Source organism: Pleurodeles waltl, chromosome 7 (assembly GCF_031143425.1).
Source record: "Pleurodeles waltl isolate 20211129_DDA chromosome 7, aPleWal1.hap1.20221129, whole genome shotgun sequence".
Lineage (NCBI taxonomy): Eukaryota > Metazoa > Chordata > Amphibia > Caudata > Salamandridae > Pleurodeles > Pleurodeles waltl.
Genome location: NC_090446.1, coordinates 1,447,383,829 through 1,447,408,700, shown reverse-complemented (window position 1 = coordinate 1,447,408,700; position 24,872 = coordinate 1,447,383,829). Strand labels below are relative to the sequence as shown.

At 43.5% G+C, this 24,872-nt stretch overlaps 1 protein-coding gene across 1 annotated transcript in view; it reads right to left on the bottom strand.

Annotated features, from left to right (window-relative positions):
• The window catches only part of FXYD1 (FXYD domain containing ion transport regulator 1), a 206,328-nt gene extending 183,023 nt beyond the window's left edge, over window positions 1-23,305 (bottom strand). The window contains exon 1 of the mRNA XM_069201104.1: window positions 23,173-23,305. The gene's annotated coding sequence lies outside the window, so the exon portion shown is untranslated. The remainder of the gene's footprint in view (window positions 1-23,172) is intronic.
• Window positions 23,306-24,872: the final 1,567 nt, after the last annotated feature.

The window sequence follows — 24,872 nt, the reverse complement described above, 5'->3', positions numbered from 1 at the left end:
AGCAAATACGAGACCCATTGCATTGCAAATGCTTCTTAGACTTTGAGTTTCCGAGGGTAACAAGGCCATAGAGGCAAAGCGCACTCTTGGGGGACAACATAGGTTTAGCTGATCAGATAAAGACAACACATGAAAAGTACACAATAAAATAGAATGTCCAGGAAGGTCGATTGCATTCAAAAAGCAAAATGAATTACATCCTTGTAATATCCTCGCTCTCAGTATTGAGAGTCATTGCTTGGCTGTGTGGTATCATGTGTGTGGAATGTTGGTGTGTGGTACGACTGGGAATGTGGATCGTGTCACCCCGGGTCTGTGGAGGATGGGAGTGGCAGTGTGATGAGGATGCTGAGCAGTCCTATACTTTGCCCCTGGTGGGGCATCATCTACCTACGCCATCTCAGAAACTGTAACCCGGGTTAACAAATAAATTACCTACATGATGGAGAGTCAAGGCCTCTTGAAAATTCAACACTGATGAAGAGATTTAATGGACACTGTGTGCAGACACTGATAGAGTAAAGTACTTATAACGAAAGACAAGGAAATATTGATACCCCACTAGTATCTAACAAGTAGAAAGGCTACCTCTAGAGAATGAATGTTTGGGACCATTCCAGGTTGCTCTCTCTGGGCTCTTTAAGAGCCTGTCGGAGCAGCGCTGAGAAGCGGCTGCACAGCTTCTAGCGGAGAGGGAAGGTGAGGCAGAGAGAGTGACTAGGGTGGGTAGCAGTAGACCATGTTTTTTTAGGACAGGGAGAACAGGAAGGGCATTCATAACATAAAATTATAAATAAATAAAAATTGAATTATGGAGATTTTTTTTTATCTCGGGGTTTTGAGTGACATCATAGTCAACTCGGACATCACTCTTGTTGCCCATTTGGGACAACTCAGGCCCTCTGAGTGAAGAGCATCCTGGTAATTCACTGTCACCCATCGATAATTCTAAATCATAAAGCCTGAGTAGAGAGAAACATGTGTTTTCACTGGGTTGAGGAACACAACTAAGCTACTGCTAAGAAATGTTAAGCTCCAACTGTGGGTTCGGGAAGAAAGTCTCAAGGGCATAATGATTGATTACAAGGAGAAGCTTCAGAACAGCTCAAGTAAGATACTTTGCCAGATGTGGAAATAACAAGGATTTACTCCACATCACACAAATGACTTCTTGTTAAGAGGACACTGCTTTCTCTTTCTGTTTTCAGGGTCAGCTGTGACCAAATGGCCAGTCATGCTTTTCTCCTGTATTGCACTGAGGAGGGCTGCTTGTGAACAGATGCACAACGAAATGCTGCTGTTCATGTGATCTTTGTGTAGTGAAGATGGGGGAGTGTTGCCTTCTACAATTTAATGGAGAGACGAAGAAGACACTTGCATTTTGGGGCATATTTTACAAGAAAATAGTTACTACTGAACAACTGGAATTTCATACCTGGTAGTAACTTTGTGCATGCTCGGGTATTTAAATGAAAGTGTTCTTTGAACCCTTGAAGCTTCTTGATCGGGAGAACCTCCACAGCAGAGAACAACAAAGTAAGTTATCCCATAATTCCTTACCGATAATTCCATTACTCGGACTCCATCTCTCGCTTTAAGTACAATATAAGAAGCCGCTCTGCCTCCTAGACACGCCCCTTTAATTAATGTGTTTCCCCCATAAAAGCCCCTTCCACATCCTGTTCAGTTGACTCAAGCCATCTACTATACAGGTGGCCTGGCAGACACAGGTCACGGGGGACTGATTAAATAATCAAAGCAAGATACAGACTCTGTGTATGCAATTACCAGTAAGAAATTGAAGCATTACTGCCTTGTCCCTCTGGCTTTATCACAGTATGAGAAATACCCAGGCAGCAAAAAAACAGGACAACTGTAAGTCACTTCTCAAACAACTTTTAATTTGATATCAGTTCTTTTCATATTTACTTCATAATTGAAAGAACTATAGAGACAAACACATCCTCTACCTCAATTTCCTGCATAATCCTGTTATGCTTTACAAACGTGGATAGAGTAGACAGGTAACCGTCCTGCAAATCTCTGCTAAGGATGCCCCCTGGGATTTGGCTAGGGATGTTGACATTCCCCTGGTTGACCTCCTCCCTATCCTCAAGGGAGGAGGGACCCCAGCTTCTTTGTAGGCCAGTGCTATCAATGGATCCATCTACGTGCTGAATGTCTGAATGGCAGGCCTCAACCCCTTTTAGCAAGGGCAAAATTATAAAAAAGAGAAGAGGCCCCAAAATCTGAAACTTTTTCTAAGTAAATTAAGACAATGTCTCTGCCATGTAGAGGGTGAAGGCTCAGTTTCACTGGAATCTCCAGATTCGGGGAAAATGCAGGAAAAATTACCTCCTGGTCTTTATAAAAAGAGGAATTCACCTTAGGAATGAAAAACGGTCCAGAACGTAGAACAATTCTGCCTTCTAACAACCAAAAAAAAATGTTTACATGATAAAGAGCCTAGCTCTTTTAATCTCCAGGTGGTAGATGTAACCGCTAAAAAGTCTTTATAATTACGATTTAATCTCTACCGACTTCAGATGATGACAGGCAGCATTTCTCAGTCACAAGAACCAGGTGGAGATTCCAGGAGGGATAAAATATTGTGTTGGAGATCGGATGTTGTTGAACCCTCTAAAACATCTTTCTGTCAAGCCCTGACCGTCTTTCAGATAACCTCAGGCGGCTCTAAAAGCCTTAGTGGCTGCCAATTGAACCCTCAAGGTAGAAAGCTTGATGTCTAATGGAAAAATGCTCTACAAAATTCCTAGGACGCACTAAATCCATAGTGTGTAACACTAGCTGTTTTGTTGTGCACCATTTTCTAAAGGTAGCCCAGTGCATTATATATGAGGAAAAGAGTAGAATCTCATCTGGACGCGTGAATGGAAGAAACTAACCACGCTGACAGACCCCTGCAAACTAACCCTGCCCTTTCAAATTCCATGTTGTTAGCTTGAGTCTTGTTAATGTTTTGTTCTGGAGTAAAAGGACAGACACAGGAGATGGAATGATTGGACGGTGCCATTCCAGGAAGTCTGCATTGCTACTCGAAGAGGATGAGTGAGGCCATGCTGGTGCTATTAGAATCACTGTTGCCCCCCCCTCTTTAGCTTGACTAGAAACCTGAGAATATGGAGGAAAGATGTAAAGGAGACATCTCGTCCAAGAACATGAGAGTGCATCCAGGACCCAAGAAATTATCTCCCCTTGTCTCAAACAAAAATGCAGGAGCAGAGCATTCTGGGTCAATGAGAACAAGACTATTACTGGAAGTTCTCTTTTCAGCAAATCTGAGCAAAGATGTTTGGACTCAGGCAAAGATCGAGGAAGAAATCTCAAATCTCAACTTTGCCTGACACAATATTCGCGAATGCTCAAATGTAAATTGCACTTAAAGAGTTGATCCTGATCTCCGCCCAGCCAACAATGTGATCCGATATCCTGGAGAGGGCTGGTGACCTTCTCCCTTACTGTCTGTTGATATAGGACTTTACAGTTATGTTGTCTATTCTGACAAGTATTTTGGTGCCGTACATTTGGGGTGAGATTGATAGGTGCTGCCAACTTCCCTTCTACTAGCAACCAGGCTTCTCCCATCAGATGGCCTAGAACCATGAGGTATACAGCGTGATTCTGTATCATTAGTACCCTATTTTGTGGAAGGATCACCAAACTCTTATCAGTCCTGAATCTGGCTCCAGTGAAGACCTGGTCATGTTATGGCACTAGCTGTAACTTTATTTAGTTTTATCAGAAATTATGCTCCTCTATTACCTTTGCAACATGTGTCTTTGTTTACTCTAAACATGCCGAAGAAGCTAGACAATCGTCTAGGTATGTTTGGACACAAAGTGCCTCCTGGTGAAGGAAGGTGAGCCAGAGCTTTGGTGAATACTTGTGGAGCAGACTGTAACCCAAAGAGCAGAACTCTGAATTGGTAATTATGGGTTCCCATTAAAAAGCGAAGAAACTTCTGCTGATCTGCATAAATGGTTAAATGGAGATAGGCAACCTGCAGATTGATTGTGAAAAGAATGTTGGAAGAAGCACTCTCAACAGGGTGGTGAGTAGATGTCACTTTCATTGAGTTAAGTCTGTTGATAACTAGGAGAGCTGCCAGGCAGCAATTCGTCACTGATCTCACCACCATTCTCCTTCAGAATTTCCCAGGGCATGTAATAGAATGTCTCCCCGCATCATCTAGACACACACTGGAGAACCACAGTACAGAACATATCTCCCTCCATATATACATATATAACAATAACAATCATAATAAGACTAAGCGCTGTAATACACAATAAACAAGAGCAAAAAATCTTAAATAAAAGTAAACAAGATATAATACCCATAAGAACATAATTCCAGGTAAAACAATAAATTACTGCATAACACGTGAACAATAAGGTTTAACCCACCACATAATCTTCATGCCATCCTTCCCACGCACCTCACTTCCTTTAGAATGAACTCCATCCCTTCTATTGACCATCTCCTTCAGCAAACAGTCAGCAACCTTCACCACTTTCTTGTAGTTCCATACTTTCCCACCGCTCAATCACACAGTGTAGGGATACACTTTCTTCACTTGCCATGGCTCTGAAAACCTCGCTAACTTGCTGTTGTCTTTGCACCTCTTCTATACACACACCCGTTCTCCTGCTACAAAATTCTCCATGATACCTGTTGACCTTCCCAACAAGTCATCTGTTTCTTTTTTCTAAAATCAAATCTCTGCATAATTTCAAAAGGTACTTTCATGTGATGCTGTTAGGTGTGGTGCGATATGCCCACACCAGTTTCCTCACAACACACCACGTCTGGTTAACTTGACTCAGTGCAATTGTAAACCCTTCTATAGAGTTCTATTCCTTCTCAGAACAAGACCATTGCTTTAGATTTAATACACGGATGATTTTATATGCGCCACACCATTGTTTTTAAAAACTCCTTCATCTCCTGGATACAAACTGTACACCATTGTCAGTCACAATACACTCAGGTACCGACTCCCTTTCCCACGGCCATGCCAAAAATATGATAACATCCTGCATGGTCACATGATCGATAAATATCCACAACATCCCAATGAATCATGGAAGCACTGAGACATTTTTCTGTGGACGAAGACATCAAACCAAGTAGACTTATTTTGTGGATAAACTTGTTATTTTTCAAAGATATTTGACAATAGTGAGAACTGGATCTAATGAGATGTGCTGGTTCAAGCTCTTCTGTACTTGACACATTAATATAATTGTTACATGTGTGTGATATGTTAGGTGAATTGAAAAAGATGAACTCTAATAACTTAGATATTTGACTGCCTAAGGAAAGTTTATGACACAAGTCAATTAATTTATGGTTTCATACGATTGACTCTTCCTTCAACAAATAAATGTTACAACACGATGGAAATTTGGACAAAGTCCAAAATGAATAAACCTGTAGAGAGTGTGCAGAGGAGATCGTGTGTGGTTGAGAATTTAATGTGATAGTCTTTGGTTATTTTGCTAAGCAATGTTTGAAAACAACGTCAACCACCCAACAAGAAAATTCAGACGTGTTTTTTTATAGTTATTTCATTTTATTTCTTGGATTCCTTCTCTGATGAGGGCTTCAAGTGAAAAGATTAATTCCTCTGCCATTTGCCATCATCATCTGTGCCTGTTGACCTGATCTCACTACAGTAAAACCTTGAACTTGGCTCCAGGGCTTCATTAGTTGCTACTCAACATGTGCGTGATCAGGCTTTGATTAGGCTGCTCCGTGGGTCTAATCCGCTGTACAAATGTTCAGTGCTGTTCAGACTTCCCAAGAGGATTCCCAAACAGTGCTCACTATTATATGGAGGATGGTGTGATAGGACACACCTGCCTGTGTCTTTTTCGTTATTTTTTCCTAATCTCTTACCTCACCCTGGACTTTCGTGCCTAGTGTCAACTCGCCAAAAATCGCAAGACACAGCCAATGCAGGGAAAGGTCATTACACTCCCAGGGCTCCACCGTCAGAGCTCAATGCTCCAGGAATTTTGGGAATTATTCTCCCTAAGGACCCTCGTCCTCCCACCACTCACACTCACCTTCTTCCCTTTCTTTGAAACAACTTTTCAATTTCGATAGGGCTGTAAAAACACGAAATAAAATGCACTCTCAGTGGTGTATTTTATCATTGCTTCTTTTTGTTATTTACTGTTTATATATGAACAAGATGTGCTGAATAAAGAGCAAATGTGGCAGAAAATGGTGAATCGATTCTCAAAGCCTCCCTTGTCATAGCACAGCTGGACACGATTACAGATTTTTGATCACATCCACACTCATTCATAACATTTTACTTGTTTCAATTATTCCTTTTATTCAGAAAAAAATGCACTGCATATACAGAGACATGTTTGAATTTTGTAACAATTTGTGGTCCACTGTTAATCACTCAACTATACTTTAACACACTATTACAGTTAATGTCTTGCATCGCGACGTGGCTACCGCCCCACAAGAGCGTGTATTAGTTTGTAACAAGACAGGCCACCTCATGTATATATCAAACCATTAGTGGAAGAAGAACTCAAGGATAGTCAGGAAAGGACGAGAAAAAGGAAGAAAACCAAACTGGAAGAAGATAAAAACTGGGAAGGTAAGATATGTATTCTATTACACGTTAAGAGGCAAGCATATGGCAGGAGTTTGGACCAGGGAACAATTGTCCATGAACACTGAAGGGGGAATGTCTGTCTGTCTATCTATGTATCTATCTATCTATGTATCTATCTATCTATCTATCTATCTATCTATCTATCTATCTATCTATCTATCTATCTATCTATCTATCTATCTATCTATCTATATGTTCATGATCATGAGGTCTTTGATGCCAGTCAGAATAATTTAAATATCCTAAACACCATATAGACCTTTTGTTAGTAATACAGATGCTGTTATCAAGAGATCGAGACGTCCAGAACATAGGCTTACCACAAACCTGTACAGGAATGGCCCCTAATCTGGTAACGCAGTAATTCAGTCATATGGTGGAAATTACCCTCCTTCATGAAAAAAAATCCTTTTTCCAAGTGTATTGAACTATATCTGTAGTCCCTGTGTCTCTTTGTGTTCAGGAAAGCTGTGTCCGCTCGAGGGTAAAACATTGATCCAATATTTTATTCAAGGTTGCTGTTAGGTCTGTAAGCCTCTTGACTAGTATCTCAGGGCCTGCCAACAGAAATCGGAATTCTGGCTACAAACTGTTGATACATCTGGTACCGAATTGCAATTTGGAAAGGATACCCAAAACGCCCCTTTCAGTAGATGTTTACCACCTACTAAAATGGGTCTAGTACAGGGGCAACAATTCATTTGCAATCACTAACTATGAAACGGAGTGTTTGGTACCTCTATAAAGTTTTGTGAATTTGGCCATTTCTATTTTGTCAGTGGTATTGGCTCCTCAGAGGAAATTCCATTTCTGAATAAAAGAGCCCACATTCCTATCTGGAACCAGTGCCTCTGCTTTCAGTTACTGAATAAATCGGTGCTTGCGGCGTCCCAATAGGACAGCTGCACAATGTGCATCCCTTCACATCATTGCAATGAACCTCTTCTCTTCAGGACTTCATGTGCATCCCTTCACATCATTGACCTCTCAGCAGGACTTCATGTGCATCCCTTCACATCATTGCAATGAACATCGTCTCTTCAGGACTTCATGTGCATCCCTTCACATCATTGCAACGAATATCATCTCACCAGGACCTTCATGTGAATCCCTTCACATCATTGCAATGAATATCCTCTATTCAGGACTTCATATGCATTCCTTCACATCATTGGAATGAACATCTCTCAGCGGGACTTCATGTGCATCCCTTCACATCATTGGAATAAACATCCTCTCTTCAGGACTTCATGTGCATCCCTTCACATCATTGCAATGAACATCCTCTCAGCAGGACTTCATGTGCATCCCTTCACATCATTACAATGAACCTCGTCTCTTCAGGACTTCATGAAGCAGCACACACGTTTCCACATCACAGCCAGGCATTTCTAACACTGAAGAAAGGAAGGGGTGTTAGAGACCAGAAACCACTGATAAAAATGCTCCTGATCCGCTCCTCGCCCCACAAGACTCCACCCCCACTCCTTAGAGAGGCCGCATTTCTTTCCTTATAGGGCACATGCTTATGAGTATACGCTATACCTTGTCCTTGCCAGCAGACCACGGGAGAGATAATGGTGTCCATCATCCGCAGTCCGAGGCCTAGGCTTCCTTTCTATAAGGAGAGGCATGTGATTGGCATTACTGGACGTGCCACAGACTGTACGAAGTGACTGGACATTATTAATGGGGTGGCCTAAGGCACAGGGGAATGTACAGAGTCAAATGTGCATGTTCCAATTCTACTTTTTTTTTTAAACTTTTTTTTCCCTTTTTTATTGAGGTATACAAATAACTCCACACCATTCATTATGATATAAAAGTCAGATTTCAATATTATGAGTCAAGTTACCAACACTCAAAAGGTATAAACCCATTAGCATACACTCTACAATTCTCTTCATAAACATGACACATAGATGTAAGTATTATACCTAGCAGCCCCGTATTAGACAAACCAAACCTAGGCAGAGCCTGCTCGCTTATGGCGAGGTTCAGCCCCATCCCCTGTGCAGAGAAACTCAAGAAACCAAGAATGGCTAGGATAGAATTCCATACAAAAATTAAAAAAGCAAAAACACCTAATCTGTCCTTCGATGGGACAGTCCCTAAAATGTTGAACAACATCCCTCCAGATCTTAACTCTTCCATATCCAAAATTTGCTTAAAGGAGAGAGGGGAAGGGTGGAAGAACTAATTATAATACAACAATATAACCCGATTAACTAAAAACAGAAAACCCTATGACAAACTACAGCTCTTTACAATTCTGTACCCCTTTAGGCCTTTAGTAAAACGAAAATGCTACTCCTTTAGACGGTTACTTAAAAAATGTATAGATCACCGAAGACCAACTAGAGAAAAGCTGCCAATAGATGACACTTAAATAACTTTATTTTCCCTACTGTAAATATGCATGCATACATGCTGTCAGTGTTTGTATAATCCATCTTCTATCCTTATAGTAGGTTTTTTCATGTCTTATTCTATTATAATAATTTTTCTGACCACAACCCAACTTTTCGTAGTATTATCTGAATGTTATGGGCGCCTTATTTTTTTTTGTTTTATTTTCGGTTTTGCAAAAAAAAAAAAAACATAACATAACAAAGCAAATAGTAACACAATCACTGTTGGTAGCTTGATGGCATGTAACCTGCAGTTATGTTAGGGTGTAGAACAAACAGTTTATGGTAAAATTGCTTCCAGACATGGGCATACACTTTTTCCCCACAGGGAATCAGTAATTGCTCACCGATGAGTTCCGCGTGCCGCCCCCTTCCCTTGCGTCAGTCACTACCCAAATTGGGCATTACCATGCCAGATCTCAACACCGAGCCCATGATCAGTGCCCACTGCCCCGCTATCATCATAGATCGAGCTCACTGCAAGTCAGCAACAGTAGTGTACTGCCAGTCTTGCACTGCCTGATCATGGTGGATGCCCACTGTCCCGTCAAGGGGGATGGTCCTCCCGGGCTGACGCTGCAGCAGCGGGCAAGCCTCCCAACGCCTCCGTCATTCCATGCATCACACTCTCTCACCCTTGGCAATCATCCTGCAGGCACTGATCAGTGTGTACCTCCTTCATGCACCTCAGCGCTGCCCATGCCCATCCTGCCAGGTCCCTGGACCAAGCCAGTATCACGGGCCCAAGGGCAGACATCCAGCGTATAGCCACCTGCCGCTTGGCCAGCTAGGGCCCCAGCTGTGAACATTTATATCGCACCCTACCATCTTTGTGGCACAGGATGAAGTGCACCAGGCAGTGCTTAGCCTCAAGATGAATGGTGGTGGTCTGTTGCAAGTATCGAACCACCTCTTTCCCATACCGGACTATGTTGCTACAGCAAATAATCAATGGATTAAATCCAGATTTGTGACTAGGGGTGAATGTTTGCATTGTTCAGCATTCCGTCCATCATCTGTTCTTTTTGCTTTTGAAGGGTATGCCCAGACGTGGGTCCGGTGCTCGCTGTGCCACTGGATTCAAGCTAGCCTGGCTGATGAGGGGTGGTACCCTAAAATCGGTCCCAGGGTGCTTGTTTCCGGTCCAGGGAGGACTTATCCTGGCAGTTCAGGCTGGACTGTTCACCTGGGTAGCAGAGTTAAGACTGATTTGCATATGGTTGGGTCCAAACTGGGGTGGTGTGGTGAGCAAAAAAGCGTTGAATTAAACCCAGATCTGTGACTGGGGGTGAATGTTTACATTGTTCAGCATTCTGTCCATCATCTGTTCTTTTTGCTTATGTTGCCACAGCTCCAGATCATGTGGCCGAATCCCGCTCCACCCCCCTGCATCTGAATTTGTCCGTGCAGGTGGGATATATTCTGCTAAGCCTCACTGGGGACAGATATGCTCAGTGCAGGATGTAGAAATGAGCCAACCTAAAACAAAGATTTCAAGAGACCTTCTGTACCAGGGTGCAAGTTTTATTCCATTATGCGTCAGTTATGGGCTCTGGTAGATCTGCTTTCCAACCACTCCTTGCTATGGGCTCCTTATCTAGCTCGTTTTCACCTTCATGTATGAATGTTTTCTATTCCCTGTGTGCGCATCATGAGATGCTACTGGCCATTTTGGTTTTGGGAAGCATGCCAATGCAAACAAGCATTGGCAAAGACAACAGGTCGATATTCATGTTCTAAAGGTGAGGTCTATTGGCTTTGCCAAAGCTTGTTTCATCCTTCTTAGCATCTTCTCCCCTTCAAAGTGTATTTGGTCCCAAGTAACAAATTCCTGCATGTCTCTTGGATACACTTTTGTTCTTTAACAAAATGCTCTGTTGTGGATTTTTCGTATCTCAGTCCTTCAGTCCCTTGTGCCCTTATTCTCCTTGGATTTTGCTCTCCCACCTATTCCATTTTGACCTTCTTTTCCTTGTACATCCTGTACTTATTTCATGTGCCCTACCACGGCTTCAGCTGGCTCCTGTAGACCTTTGCCCTCCTATTTGTCACCTTTTTGCTTGTTAAGTCCTCCTAACCTCATCATGTGTCCTGCTGGAGTCTTTGGTACTCACTCAATGTACCCGCCTTTTGTCCTATGAAACTCTGTTTCACTGTTTGCTCTGCCATCCCTGTCACAGACCATACTTACTGACTTTCTCCTTGTCCTTAGGTGAAGTAAACCACATCCCAGGTCTCTTCATTCAAGTCTTGTGTTAGGTTTTCTTTTCCTACCTCTATTTGGTACTTTCTTACTCAGAATTTACTAAATGGCCAGTGGAGGAATTCAATGTTCCTCACTCTTCTTGTTCTTCTCCATCTCCTGCCAACCCTCCGTTGTCCGTGTGGTTGCCCCAGCCCCTCCCATCGATCCTCCATTGTCCATGTGCATGCCCTCATGCCCTCTCACCTAGCCTCTGGTGTCCATCTGCTTGTCTGTGGGCTTCCCTATCCCCTCTCACCTGCGCTCTCCCCCACACACATGCTTCTCTCCTGACCTCCTCCCCTCTGTGAGCCATCAAGCAAGCTCATGGCTAAAAATAAGGAAAATGAAAGTGCTATGACATGGCCAGCAGCAATGCTATTTTTTTTTTTATGTGTTCACACAGGCCACGCCATACCACTTTTCTAAATTAGATTTAGCCACGCCGCACCGCACCTTCAGTGTATGGGGAGACCTATTGGCTTTATCAATGCTTGTTTATCTGGAGGCCCTGAAATACGAATGGGCTGACGTCAGGAATGTTCAGGCATGCCCATCGTGCTCTACCAAAACTCCTGGAGTCATCTTTAGTTCAGAGCTATCCTTTATTACACAAGCAAACAGTGTCTCTAAGGGGCGTATTTACAAGCCCCTTGCGCTGCAATGCGTCATTTTTTATATTGGAGAAAGTGACGCACCAGCGGCGCAAGGGGCTTGTAAATAAGCACCTAAGTTTTTATTATTTCAAATCCATCCTATTTATAGGATGCTACTTACTCTTAGCTGCACTGCTCCTGTTCTTGCTTGGGTCCTTTCTTGGATTGAGCTCTGTGATGGCTGATTTTTAAGGTTACCCACAAAAAAAAGTAACTTTACAGAGCCCAAAACCAGGCAGCTATATTCAATGCCTCCTTAAAAAGAGTGGATCACATATTACCACTGCCCTGGCACCTAGCCATACACAGGATAATTTTGTTTTGTTTGTTTGAATGAACGCCCCTCAAAATTGGGGTGACGTAGGCCGACTTCTTAGATAAAAGTAAATCTCCCGAGTACCTCTCCAAACTCTTTCTGCCTTACCGTCCCGGGAGATACATAAGGTCAGCCTCCTATAACACCCTGTCACTGCTACCAACTCAGTACCATTTGGGAAAGACCCTAGCACTACTAATCCTTATTTCTTGGGACCTCATTACCTTTGCCTCTTCCATACTTATTTTATGTACTTATTAAATATATATATTTATATAACCGTGTGTGCAACTGAGTGCTTTACATTCAACAAGAAATCCGTGGCATTAGCTGGGAACGTTATGACTCCCACTGGTATGTTTTTCTCCTTCTGTGAGCCTCAGTTTATCACTTAGATTGGACAATTGGTCTATTGAGCTGTGTAGTTTGAGCATGCTATCATAAACTAGGTTTAACCTCCTGAGGATTAGAATGGCGGTCTCCCAAAATGGGACTGATGTGGTCTGACTTCTTTTCTCCACAAATAACTGAGGTCGCTGTGTTGCTCTGAGTGGAACTAGACAAGTGAGCAGGGCACTAGTCTACGTGTGAGGGAACCATTACCTGATCAGTGGTTCTGAAATCCCCAGGTGGGGTGGACAGGATCAGTTTATTTGGAAGAATGAGCTGAAAGTGAGCGGATTCAACCACTTGAGAGATATGTGCTCACACGGTAATATGATGAATCCCAGGCGTTTTGCTGAAGGGAGCAAGGTTGGGATAAAGCCAAGGTCGCTTAGAAGCCCTCAGCTTACATGCTCACTGGTCAGAAAATGCTCCTCCACCAAAAGCAAACGTAGAAGTAGCGAACAACTTGGGTGTTAAGTTTGTTAATCGATTTTACAAACTCAAATAAATACGGTAGTTGGCACTTGTTTTGGTCTGATGCGAACAGCCAAAACGTTTTCGCAGGTCCTTTCCCTGGCTGCTTGGATTACTGTTTTCTTGGCCCTGGTGGTGTCCAGATTGGACTATGGCAATGCCCTTTACGCAGGACTTCCACAATACATCCTGCAGAAACTGCAAACTGTTCAGAACATAGCAGCCCGTCAGTACCACACAGTTCAGCTGGTTATCATCAAGGGACCGTGAAGACGAGCTGTCCAAACACGTTTAATTTAAGATGTCAGACTGAAACAATCAAATTATCAATTCAATTTACATTGTATATACATTTATGCAAGCACACTCACTTTTAGAATGAGCCCCTTTTTCACTGGCCATTACACATCCTATAATGTTATGTTCTTTATATAGTGAAATTAACTATTGGAAGACAATGTATCTTTTTTATCAATGGATGCATATGTTGTGATTTTTAGGTGTGCTTCACTCACCCTTATTTTGCTTTATATTCTTGGGGGAGGATGGGCTTTGTGCTCACCTCTCCAGAATATGTAAAACGGACAGAACTGCTATTTGTTTTTCTGTATATCAGGGTGGAGCAGTACTTAGTAAACTCTTCGAAGCAACACATTACACAGATCTAGACCAAACTTTTTTGCACACCTTAGTGACACAAGATGCTCAAAAAGAAGAACTGTGATTGTAAATCCCACATTTCGGAATCTTGCAGCTATGAGGAGCTCTTGGATGCTGGAACAGGTGGAAAGTCCGCCAGTGTAAGTGTAAGTTAGGGCTAGGAATGGGGCAGGGTCCAATTTGTGGTTGCACAGGTATGTGGACGCTGACAAATGTACATTTGCGGGCAAACACAAGACTTGATATACAGGCCTGGAAAAGTATGCAGATTTATTCCTGCAAGTGAAAGGAGTAAGATATTTTCTGATCTGTGGAAAGGAAGAAAACTCCCTCACATTTAATAGGGTATAGAGAAAGGGGTTAACAAACAGACAAAAAAAGTTCCTTGTGTAAAAGTACAATTCAGAATGATTTACATCCAGAGAAAGTATGTGGAATAGGCTACTCAAAATCTATACAAGTCCTACATCCTCCATCAAAAAACTGCCACACTCTGCAAACTTCCAACTCCAACAATTAAAGAAAATGAAATACCTGCTTTCTAACAACCAATTGATAACTACAGCGCATGCTCTGCCTATATCCAGAATCGAGTCGTCCAGTGGACACACTATCCCTGCTCAAAGCCTCTAAATGCCACAGTGTGACTCATAGCTCTCCAATCCTAAGAAATCTCTACTGGCTCCTTCTAGAGGTCAGCAAAAAGTTTAATACATGTTGCCTCATATTAAAGGCACTTCATCGAGGCAAGGTCACCTACCTAGAGGATTTACTTCTCGTCTCAGGAGGGATAATACAATCCAGAAGCAAAAGTTATCGACCCGGGAACACCAAACTCCAGACCCCCTTTCAAGCCCTGAAACAATCCTTTGCAGCTTCCTCTCTATGCACTTGGAGATCTTTACCTATGCTAAACAAAGGGAGGACAAGGAGGGTTAAAGGGGAGGGTGTATCCTCCTTGAAGTTTCAGTAAATGTATTTAGAGATCCAACCCAGAGGGGAAAAACTTCCACAGAAAAAACTTTTTTTGTTAGGAAAAACCCTCACACACCAGGGTTACCCCTTGGTGGCATGCTTCATCATTGGGTTTCTTTCCGTTCTGCGACCGACTGAATACGTGGGAGCACTATTGGTATCGTTACTGGATCTTTAGCTATACACATGTGATTCGCGCTTAACATCCTACCCTTCAGAAAAGGTCTCAACACTTACCTCTTCATAACCTATTTCAGAGACCCTGTCCCCTCAGATTTTAAGCTTTGAATGGGGTTATTGAAGATGCTGCTCGGGCCTATCGATGAATCCATTCATTGATGCAAGAAACTTGATGTTTTACTTGTGATGTTAATGTCTTTCTCCATTGTTCCATCCTTGCTTCACATCCCAGCACTTCTTTCCCTTTTTCTCTCCCCCCACTCAAGTTCCTCTACTTGTTTAAAGAAATGTTTCCTGTACTCAGACCATTGTTCTACGTAAAGCACTTAGATACGTGCCAGTGATTTGGCTCTATATAAAACTACTACATAAATGAATACATTTCTAGATCACACCTAAAATTCTTTGATTGTGGCAAACTTGGGTTGTATTTTGGGGGTGGTCAAGGTTTACACGTGCCCAGGGCTCCTGATCCTGAACGTTTTGTGCATAGTATGATGCATGCCACATAGGTATATAAAAATGGCCAGACTAAGAGACAACTTTCCTGTCTGGTGTTGTCCTTGCGAGCACCAGTCCTAACCGGACATATTCTTCCAGGACAGGGAGTCCTAGGCAACCAATGAATGTCCGGACATGTGGGGGTATTTCTAGATTGCAGCCTATACCTGAAGGTTTCTTGTACAGTAGAGCTAACAATAGGAATATGTGAGAGCGGATCCATAGGGGACCGTTGCTGAGATAGTCAACCTGCATTGACACAGCTAATATGCCTCCCCTGTGAAACCTATCTGCTTTTCCAATGTTTTCTTTTTATTTACATGGCTGCTGCGCCTGCATGTGCATAGGAGTGTGGTGGCCATTTTGCAATGTTTTTTCTTAAACAGAAAGAAAAAACAATCAAAGATTGACACATCTTATGCATGCAAATACATGCCAACTGTGTTTCAATGACTACAGTGTGGCTGCCGTGTGTGCACATGAATACTCGGCAGATATGTTAATTTACAATTTGCCAATCCATCACAGAACAATAAAAAAAGTACTTGTGTCCATGCACATTGCAAGAAACCGAGCAGCATTGTAGTAGTGTTCAGCAAATATAACTAAAAATAATAAGAGGAGTGAGCCGGAAGGGATGCTTAACATGGCATGGTGAGCAGAGGATAAAAAGTGAGGAGCACAGTAGCAGTGGGTAACTGAGAGGACCTCGCAGAAATAAAAAAGAAAGTTATAATAAAGAAAACAGTCATTGTAAGAGGAGAGTTGGGAAGCAATGGATTGCAAGCAGCTCAGCATCAGTGAAAGGCAGCAGTGCCCTTGATCAGATCCACCATTAATAATTAAAAAAAAGGAAAACAGTATTTGAAAAATTAAATGGAGAGAGGGATTGTGTAGGAAATGTGTTTTTTTGGTTGGGGGGTGAAAGCCTATTCGAGCAGTAACAACAATTCTTGTCAGGGTGAATGCAAGCAAACCCCAAATTAACCAGTGCTTAACCCTCAGGTAGCTTGGCACAAAAACAATTGGGTTTAACTTATTGCAGGTGTCTCCAACAAGTTGATCATAGGCTACCAGTAGCTCACAGACACTTTCAGAGTATCCCACGGCCTTGAGGTCAGCACAGGGTCACATTTTCTTTTCAAAGTTAAGAGAAGGCTGTGTTCATTTTACATTATCTTCAGGCTACAGATAGCAGGGCTTGATGATGAGCAGTGCTGGATTCAGATTTATGACCTAGGGCACAGAGGTGAAGAACAGGAACACTGAAGTATTTAAATCTTAAATAAAAGTCCTTTTCAGCTCAGTATTGGATAATGAGAACAAAGTGATGATTCTGAATGGTTGTGTGATTGTTTTATACATGTAACAGTACCACATATGTACATACAACACAGGCTCTTAGTCACCCATACACATGTATCCCATTCATACGCACACATGGTCATACATCCCCACAGACCACACTCTCACTGACACACATAGTAGCCATGTCATACTGCCCATAGCCAAAGTATTTTGTTCAAACAATAGTCTTTGGCTCTGTGGATATTAGGCTTAAAGTCAATGAAACTGGGCGTGGGATGTCTGGTAACAGTCAGCGAGAGGTTTGGCCTTCAGTAGCTCACAATGATTTTCACTGATCAGAAGTAGCTCTCACTACAAAGGGTGGAGACCCCTGACTTGGAGTCAGTGTGCAGAGTATTTGTGCAGCACACAAACAGAAATAAATGGAAAACATAACACAAACAAAAAATCCCACACCAATTTAGAAAAATAAAGTAAAATGTAACAAGCTATTTGACACCAAACAAAAAATCCAATCAGTAGAACTGGAGCAATGCTATACATTTATATAGAAATAGTGCTTCACAGCACCAACTGTGGTTATCTGCTCACCGCTGGACTGGGGCAAAGTCCCAAGTTCAGGCTGACTATGATGAAGTGTGGGCCAAATACAGGGACCAAGCCAGGCCTCCTGAACAAAGTACCTTAACTTTTGGTTGAGGAGCAGTTTGAGGTCCTGTGTCAAGGTTGCTTTGCTCAGTGTTTTTTGGGAGCTGCAATGTGAGGTCCTGTGTCGAGGATGCATTGCCCAGCAGCAGTTCCATGGAGATGTGCGGCCATGATGCGATGTCCTGTGTGGAGAATGTATTTTACAGTGGCAGTTCCGAGGAGCTGCGGGCTGCAAAGCGAGGTCCAGCATTGAGGATGCGTCGCGCAGCTGTAGTTTCTGAGGAGCTGCGAGGTTCTGCGTTACGGATACGTTGTACAGTAGCAGTTCCAATGCAAGGCTGTGAGGTGAAGTGTTGTGCTGCCCCAGTTCTGCTTGGACAACAGCTGAGCTAGCAGAGCCCTTTTAGGCCCATTTCAAAGGGTCCAGGACTTGATGGCACCACTTCAGCAAGACTCACAGCAGACTGCAGTCCAGGTGCTGGGTTCAAGGTGGCTGGAGCCTTCTCCATCCCTTAGGCTCTGATCAGATGCAGCCCATGGAGTCACTCTGGTGGCCCTAGGTTCAAGATGCATGTCAAGTCCTTCTCACTCAGGCAGCAGGGAAGCAAAATAGCAGCCCTTTTTGCAGCAGAGCAACACAACAGTCCTTCTGAGTCTTCCACAGGTCTAGAGGTGTACTGAAGAGTTGGGTCCACTATTTATCCTTTGTGCCATCTTTGAAGTAGGGGAAGTTTCTAGAGGGTTCCACCCCTAGGGGGTTTGGAAATTCCAAACTCCCTGTCCTGGACCTAGCTTGTCTGGGGACACAAAAGACTTGTGTGAAACCCATTGTGAGTGTGCTGAGAAAGAGCCTTTGTAAAGTGCAAGTGTGGTAGGTGACAGCTTTGCCCCTCTATCAAGTCAGAGATGGCCACATCCTGCCAACACCTATTCCTCCGTTCTCTAACTATCTGGGAGTAATACACAAAGACCAATTGCCAGCTACAACTTCATGTGACCAAGGATACAGGCTTCAGGCACCAAATGATTAGGACAATAAAACTCCAACTTTATAAAAATGTCATTTTCAGAATTATGATTTGAAATCCAGCTTTACAATTAATGAGAGTTTTAAGGACAATTCTTTAGAGACCATCCTTGACTTCCTTACCTGCTCCCAACTGAAAGTTATCACTTATTAAATGCAATAAGGTATCTGAATGTTATCATATAGGAGAGGTAGGCCTCACAGTAGTGAAAAACAAATTTGTGAGTTTTTCACTATCAGGACATGTAAAAGTACATGCCCAACGTTCTAAATACACTGCACCCTGCCTTATGGGCTGTTTAGAGCCTACTCTGGTGGTGATTTGTATGTATTAAATAGAAAGGTTTAGATCTGGCAGGTCTATTTTGCCAGGCTCAAATGGCAGTTTAAAACTGCACACAAAGGCTGCAGGGGCAGGCCTGAGATATATTTTAAAATGCTACTTAAGTGGGTGGCACGATAAGTGCTGCAAGCCCACTAGTGGCATTTAATCTACAAGCCCTGTGTACAGGTAGTACCGTTTTACAAGGGACTTACAAGTAAATTCAATATGCCAATTGTATGTAAGGCAATGTTGCCTTGTTTAAATGAGTGATCACAATCACTTTACACTGGTTAGCAGAGATAAGGTGCACAGAGTCCTAAAAACCAGCAAACATGGGTTCAGAAAACAGGAGGGTGAAGGCAAAAGGTTTGGAGATGACTGTGCAGAGATGTCCGAATCCAACAGGTAGTGATTCAGAGGATGAGCACGGAAGCTCATGGCACAAATAAAGTAGTCCTCTGACATCAGCAGTGGAACTATATAGGCCTTCCAATCTGCATTGGTGCATAGAAACTGTGCTGCAGGGGTGGGCAATCACAGTACAAGCAAGAAAGCCACTGAATAAGGAACAGACAACTAAGAGACACAGGAAAGCCACCCTCTCATGAGCAAGGGGCCTGTCTAAAGTCAAGTGTGTACAATAGTTTTTTGACAAGAGTCAACTGAATCTATCTTTAGGTCGGTGCCTAAAAACAGTTACCCTTCATAGGCAGCACACAGGCCAGGTCTTCCAGGAAATCATGCAGTTGAATAGCTCTGGCTATCTAACAAATACCAGATTCAATACTTCATGTAGTACTCTCTGCCCTTACTTCTCTGTTTTAGTCACTAAATACATTCTCCATCAGCACCCCAGTCAACCATCAAGCTATGGCCTGTGGTGCATCACTAATCCCCTATAACATAACCTTGTTGTGTTAAACATGCTGCAAAACATTATGTAGGTTCTGTGAACAAAGCAAATGGCCACCATGGCACGTTAGTAGTGGTGCAATATGCCAACGTGTACCAGTTTACATGTTAAGGAATGGGCACGCCCCTATGCTAGAACAGCGCCCTGCTCTAATTTTTTTTTGTTAACTTACAGTTATTATTAAAAAATACATGTAATTGTACACGTCTTCAGACAAAATATATCATGCTTCCCAACACAAGGTTCTTAAATTGTTTAAAATTCTGAAAATTACAACTGAATTAAATATAAATAAGTTGCAAATGTTCAACCAAACACCACCTTGAGAGAATGTTGTTGAAACATGGGATGATGCACGCTTGTTAGTTGGGGTGGTATTGTACATACAAAAAACAAGATGTAGCTTATATAGCATTGTCAAAACACAACATACAGTTGCCCATTTAGGAAACCCACAGCCAGAGACACCTTTGTATTTTAAAAGAGGGTGTGGCCATCACCCAACACCGGGAATATGACATGACTGTATTTATTTGGTGCTTATTGTTTATACTGTTTGATAGTTATTCGTAACTCAATTCCTGTTCTCTTGTTGAGTGCTCTACTGTCTTTGGCAGATGTTGATGCTATAGAAAACTGCAAAATGACCTCTAGATCCTGTGTTTGATCAAGATTTACTATGGAAATATGTTCAATAATGCACATGAAATGCTTTAGTATTGAATGCAGTCAAGACTGCTCCCCAATAAACTTTGAATATGATTTACACTCAGACCCTAAACGAACCAGGCTGCTGTTAGGTGAGTCTACATGTTCCAAACTGTTGGGATTTTCTACATGTTTCAGGCTGTTGTTGGGATATTCCACATGTTTCAGGCTGTTGTTTGGGTCTTCCACATGTTTCTGGCTATTGACTGGGTCTTCAACGTGTTCCAGGCTGTTGTTGTGGTCTTCTACGTGTTCTAAGCTGTTGCCAGTGTCTTCTATATGCCCCAGACTGTTGTTGAGGCCAACATGTTCCAAGCTATTGTCCGGGTCTTCTACATGTTCCAAGCTGTTGTTTGGGTCTTCAACATGTTCCAGGCTGTTGTTCGGGTCTTCTACATGTTCCAGGGCGTTGCTAGGATCTTTACATGATCCACGCTGCTGTTTGGGTCTTCTAAATGTTCCAGGCTGTTGTTTGGGTCTTCTACATGCTCCAGGCTGTTGTTGAGGTCTATATGATCCAGGTTGTTGCTAGGATCTTCGACACGTTCCAAGCTGTTGTTTGGGTCTTCTATGTGTTCCAATCTGTTGTTTGGGTCTTCTACGTGTTCCAAGCTGTTGTTTGGGTCTTCTATGTGTTCCAAGCTGTTGTTTGGGTCTTCTACATGTTCCAGGGTGTTGCTAGGATCTTTACATGATCCACGCCGCTGTTTGGGTCTTCTAAATGTTCCAGGCTGTTGTTTGGATCTTCTTCATGTTCCAAGCTGTTGTTTGGGTCTTCTATGTGTTCCAAGCTATTGTTTGGGTCGTTTACATGTTCCAAGCGGTTGTTTCGGTCTTCTACATGTTCCAAGCTGTTGTTTGCGTCTTCCACATGTTCTAGGCTGTTGTTTGGGTCTTCTACATGTTCCAGGCTGTTTCTGGGATCTTCTAAATGATCCACGCCGCTTTTGTGGTCTTTTACGTGAAAAATTTCTGTGAGGAAGCAAAGTAGGTCCTGGCAGGGAATCCCTGTTAATAAGACAGTTAATGATTTCAAGGAACAAAAGGTTTGGGACTTTTGAAAAGAATGAGGAGAGGACAGGGAAGTGTCAGTCGGCCCTGCTTGGGTTACACACAGGTGCAAGCTTTACCCTGTCATGTGCGAAATGGTTATAGTTATTTTCTTGCAAACTTCACATATTTTTACAATAAATGCACCAAAGTTGCGACGTTTTATGCGAGTTGGGTTCTTGTATGAAAACAAAGCCTCTTCTGAGAAGATTGTGCATGCACGTAGTCTGACATTCCTTCCCACTGCGAGTGGTGAGGCTCTTGATAGAAAAAACTAAGCAAGCGAGGTGACCCTTTTTATACAAAATGCTCGCAAGTCACCGCCCACACGGTTCAGAGTACTTGAGAGAAAACACTAAGCAAGGCATGCCTTGGCACAGAACATGTCTGTGAATTGCTGGCCGTTATAAAAAAGTGAGAGGAAAAGTTCGCCCGATAATCCGAGCAAGACTTGGGTGGCATGTACAATTTCACACACTAGGTACCACCTGGTGGCAGCACAAGGGTAGGGCGCCACCAGTTTAAGAAGTCTTGTTTTCAGCAACTCTGCCCCCTGCTCGAAACTGGCCTCTCCCTGGCGAGGAGGAGTATGTGTGCCTTTAAAAGACTGAATACATGCTGAGCTTTTAAAATACTGAGGCGATTACGAATTGTGACTACAGGTGCATTGTTGAAGTACTTTCAATGTACGACTGGATAAGAAACTAAATATCGTTTTTGGTGTCACGTGGAAATACGATCCACACGCAGTGCTTAATTTGTAAATAAAAAGGTGCCGGTGCCCAAAGCCCTCCTCTTAAACCCGCGACTGCTGCAATTAAATGTGTGAACACGGAATACTGAGGAAGAGTAATGCTAAAGCCAACTCGGGCCTCTTCAATCCATTTATACCCACTCCCTGCCACTTCATCTTACTTTTGCAGCTTTCTGTTTTTTCTCATTGTGACGCGTTTTCGTTTTTCTCCTCCGTCTTTCCCATATGTGTCTTTTGCTCGCAGTAAATGCTTGAGGCAGAAAACTAAGCGCCGGCCCTCAGAAATAACAGTCGGTGCTCTGCACCGGAAACAACAAGCACAAATTAAACACTGTCCACACGTGGACCTGACTGCAAAAACATACTTAAGCTTTGACGAGTAATCTACACATTTAATTCCAAGACACGTCGCCCCACTGCCACCCATCATGATCCACTGGGCGGGCCTGCAGCCTTGTTACTGCTGTGACTTGCCCTCTCCAGCCGTCTTCTCGTGCACGTCTACACTTAGGAAAATCATCTTGGCCTTCGTATGACGCCTAAGCCACTTCTGAGGGCGTGCGCTATTTAAAAAAAAATGTATTTCTATCAGAGATACCACTTTTCCGGATAGCCACCGAGTGGCTTTTCCTGTCCCATCCTGTCCTTTGCATTCTGGTTTTCGCTGTCCTGAATTTTTAATGGGAAAAGCAAAACGTATATACACCTCTGTTATGTATTTAGTAGCAGACATCTGGTTAGGATGAAAGGTTTGACGCAGCACTGGAACTTTGACACCCAATCCCTGCGCTCAGTTTTGACCCACTGAGCTATCTGCACCGCGCCTCCCTCCAGCTGTGCGACGACAGCCACCCACATCACTTGACGAGAAGGTCGCCTCTTCCCACAGCTGCCCGAACAGACATAACGGTCCCCAGCGCCTGCCTCTGGCCCCGTCCCAGGGCCCAGAAAGTCCACAAAGCGCCCTCCTTACCCCACTGTGTAAAGTCCCCCTCTGCCGAGGTCCCGCCGCTGTCTCCGAGGATGTGGTGTCTGCGTGGCCCGGGGTGCCGGAGCTGGCTCCTGGCTCTCTGCTGCTTCTCCGGCGCCTCGGAGAGCCTCCGCTATTTAAACAGACTGTGTTTACTTCAGACTTTATCTCCCCCTCTCTCCCTCGCTCTATCTCTCGCAGGCAGCTGTGCAGTGTGTAATCAGGCCCCACTGCTGGATATAGTCCATGGACAGGGGGGAGGGTGGAGAGGGCAGGCCGGAGGGCGTGGCAGGGTGTCGCGGAGGGAGTGGGGTAGAAGGGCCCCCTCCGACCACCATCACATTTTAGGAACCTCAGTGGCAGAGTCCGTCCGAGGACTGGCGGGAGACCGGCCAGGCTCCGGTAACAGCCTGCGCCTCGGGATGCCGAGGAACAGAGAGATGTGGGTTTTAGGGTGGAACTCGTGTTTTTGTAATGCATCCCCGGCGTGCCCTTCGGTGGAATTTGGTGCAAAAATATCCTGAACGATGCAAGATGTGGGGAAAGTGTGCTATGGATTAAAACTGCTAGGATCTTCGTAGCTCAGCCCAGAACCTCACACACAGGGGCGTAGCTATCGGTGCAGCAAGTAAAGGGGCACCGGAGCCACAGTGTTGGGGTAATTTGTACCTGAGTTATTTTACGTCTGTTTTTTACTACCCATTCAGACTTAAGATAGCGCCCATATTTCTTCTTCCTGTAGGGCCAAAGGCACCCTTGCTGCGACACCGCTCACACAGCACGCGGAAGAACTCTTCCAACCTCCTTAACGATTAGTCTACAGCTGCCAACTCCATCTAAAATAGGCCTTATTGACATTTCACAACAGATCCTTGTGACAGCTCAGACAAACTTTCACATATACTTCACAACATGTTCTACCCTCACATTCAGTTCACAACAGGCTCTAATGATGCCCCATACAGGATCCACAACATATCCGTGACTGTTCCCCACACAGGCCTGCACCATTCACCACATGTCAATCTAAGATTATGCATTATAATTCCCATGTTATATGTGGTGTAAAAATGTTTCCCGCATGTAAAGCATTGTAAATCATCTGGGATAATGCACGGCTTTAGAAAAAAAGCTAGGTAAATAAAAAAAAAAAAATGAAACCCTGGGATATTATCCGAGGTCATGTGGTGACTTATGTCATTTCTGCTACCACTGGCATGTTGGTGAATTGGTGTCTGTTGCAATAGATTGTACTAAAGCCCACCTACAGCCTCACAAGTGTCTCATAGTAGAACCCACTGTACCTCCACTCGAGCCTCCGGTATACCTCCAAGGAGGTCCACCACGCCTCTGCAACCCCCTAGAGTTAACTCCCTACAGACTCTTACCCGGGTCTTCACATATCACCCAGCAGGCCTTTGCAGACGCACAGAAAACTCCCGAAAACTCCTTTGAGGCTTCTAGAAGACCCTCTGAGTGCTCACTAGAGAATCCTCGAAAAGATGGATGAGACATGAAGGTCTGTGGCTCCATCTTGAATATAGGACAGGGAAGGTCGGTGTCCCCACAAAAGTATAGGACAGGGAAGGCTGGTGTCCCCGCAGCATGTATAGGACAGGAGTAGGCGGACCGTTCTCCTGAGGTCAGTGGTTTACCACAAAAAATGTAGGGACTTCCCTACAGAATGTGAAAAGGGGACCTGA